Source organism: Aethalodelphis obliquidens, unplaced genomic scaffold (assembly GCF_003676395.1).
Source record: "Aethalodelphis obliquidens isolate GAN/ISIS:26980383/991018 unplaced genomic scaffold, ASM367639v1 scaffold21, whole genome shotgun sequence".
Lineage (NCBI taxonomy): Eukaryota > Metazoa > Chordata > Mammalia > Artiodactyla > Delphinidae > Aethalodelphis > Aethalodelphis obliquidens.
This window is the reverse complement of record NW_020837965.1, coordinates 1,408,330-1,410,924: the sequence shown is the minus strand read 5'-3', so window position 1 is coordinate 1,410,924 and position 2,595 is coordinate 1,408,330. Positions and strand designations below refer to the sequence as shown.

At 49.7% G+C, this 2,595-nt stretch overlaps 1 long non-coding RNA gene across 1 annotated transcript; it reads right to left on the bottom strand.

Annotated features, from left to right (window-relative positions):
* Positions 1-918: 918 nt before the first annotated feature.
* LOC113627754 (uncharacterized) lies at positions 919-2,233 on the bottom strand. The gene is made up of 2 exons (XR_003435719.1): positions 2,117-2,233; positions 919-1,461 (listed from the first exon to the last, which is right to left on the bottom strand). It is a non-coding gene; the product is annotated as an uncharacterized LOC113627754 (long non-coding RNA).
* Positions 2,234-2,595: the final 362 nt, after the last annotated feature.

The following is a 2,595-nucleotide window of genomic DNA, read 5'->3' as shown; positions in this document are numbered from 1 at the left end:
CTGTTCTTGCACTTTGCATATATCAGCTCAATTTATCCTCCTCATATCACTAGGAGGTGAGTAGTTCTTTTTACAGATGAGAAAACTGAGGCACAGAGAACAGAGTAAACTTGCCTAAGGCCACACAGCAAGTGGTGGGGTCTGGACAGAAACCCAGCTCTAGACGGTGTGCTGCCTCTCCGATCCCAGGAGCAGAGGCCTCCCCTCTCCTAGTTCTTTGTCCTCCGACTTTCCTATGTCACCACCCTCCTCATCTTCAGGGAGAGTCCACACTTCCTCATCCCTCTCTGGGTGGTGGTGGTGTTCTCTTGTGAAACTGCTTTGTGAAACTATTTCTTGTGCAAGGCTGTCTTTGATTAGATCATTATCTAGATTTCCAAAGAACTGAGAGGAAGGTTTATCAAAGCAAAGGCTTGGAGTTGCTTTTGGAGAAATTAATCAATTAATTAATCAATTAATCAGCAAGGGCTTGAGAGCAGGTTTTGTCCCCAGCCCTGTGCTGGGCATCTATGAACACAAAAGACACCCAGGACCTGGCCTCAACTCTCAAGGAAACAACAGTAAAGACAGCATGTAGGACTTCCCTGGTGGTGCGGTGGTTAAGAATCTGCCTGCCAATGCAGGGGACACGGGTTCGAGCCCTGGTCCGGGAAGATACCACATGCCGCGGAGCAACTAAGCCCGTGCACCACAACTACTGAGCCTGCGCACTAGAGCCCGTGAGCCACAACTACTGAGCCCACGTGCCACAACTACTGAAGCCCATGTGCCTAGAGCCCGTGCTCTGCAACAAGAGAAGCCACCGCAATGAGAAGCCCGTGCTCCACAATGAAGAGCAGCCCACGCTCGCCGCAATTAGAGAAAGCCCGCGCACAGCAACAAAGACCCGACACAGCCAAAAATAAATAAATTTTAAAAAAAAAAAGACAGCATGTAAGCTGTGCTCTGTGTGCTGGGTCTGTGCACAGCTGTATTTCATAAGATATACAGGAGAGGAGTCAGAAAAGTTGTTATGAAGGAGATGGAATTTGAAATAGGGTTTGAGAGAAGGGGCAAGGAAACCTTGTTCACTCTGATGGAGATAACAAAACTTGGCAGAAGGAAAAAAAGCAGTCCGGGCGAGAGAAACAACAGAAGTGTTTTCTGCATCCAAATCACTCAGATCCTCAGAAATAAACTGAAGAGAGAAAAAACTGGGATTATTTTTTCTGCCAAGTTTTGCTATTTCCATCAGTGAACAAAGAAAATCTCTTCCCCTAGCCGTGATGCTGCTTCTGGAATTGAAGAAGGGTGCTCTGCCTCATATGTCCACCAGGCGGCAGAGCTGCTACTTCTGTCGCTAGAGCTCCAAGTACAATCGATCCAGCGAGAAAGGTGAAGGATCCCAGACTCCTCCTCAAATCAGCAGGTTGGAACGGCCCTCGGCCGGCGGTGGGCACCAGTCTTCTCAGTCTTAGCTGCCTACAGTCAGGGAGGAAATAGAATATAGAATGTAAGAGGAAGTTGGGTAAACAGAAAGGGAAGAGAGAGAGAGACATTAAAGAAGCATTCCCTCACAGGATCTAACCTCTTTGTACCATGAAAAGACCTTCCAATGAGCAGAAAAGGGGTCTCCATGGGTTCAGGCTACCCATGCCTTCTGCTGTTGTCTTGACTGAGAAAAGTTAATGGGAGGCTTGGGTAACTATGAAAAATAATCAACTGCTAGTTTAAGACTGGTTTCAAGACAGCCAATTCAGGCTCTCTGGACAAGGGTAGCCATTCCAGCCACTGGAATGAGGAACTCTTGTGGTTTGGGGAGTACGACCCTCCTGGCCATCACCCCAGGCCCTGGTGTCATGCTGTGGGCTGTATGGGGCAGTAGGCATGCCACTGGCACCCTTTAGAGGAGCCCTGAAGTCGATATTTAGCTTTACTGTACATTCCACCATCTGAGCCAGGCAACCTGAAGCCAAAAGGGCTGAGGGGGCTAAAGGGGAGGTGGAAGGGACACCAGTTTGAAGCCAGACATGTTGGCTTTTATCTGTCTCTGACTAGCTGTGCAACTTGCCGGAGTGAACCTGAGCCTTCCTTCCCCCATTTGTAAAATTGAAAGGCTGAATTAGAGCAATCGTACCTGATGTGCGTTCTAGCTCTGAAATTCTGAAAAACACACACTCCTTTGGCCAGAGGAACTGGGGAATGGGTGCGGGTTGAGGGTGGAGGGCGGTAGCCGCGACCAAGCAGCCTCAAGAGTCGACCCCACCCCTGCAGTCGGCTCCCCGGCAGTAGCCACTGCGGCACTGCCCGCCCCACCCCCGCCCTCATGGCCGGGCGGCGCACACCCACGGCTCCCTCCGAGACTTCTGGAATCTCGCTGGATTCCTCCCAGGAATGTTTATTGCCCTTTACATCTGCAAATCGCTTTACATCAGCAACCCTACTGCGGGATTATTAACCATCGCCGCAATATTCCTGGTTCCGCCTGTAAGAGGAATTGCGGGGGTCTGGATTTATGAAGGTGAAATCCGAAAGTAATTTGCCTGGGATTCACTCAATAATCAGTTAGCAACAGTTAATTAAGCGCCTAATACGAGCAAGGCGCAAAGAGACGCA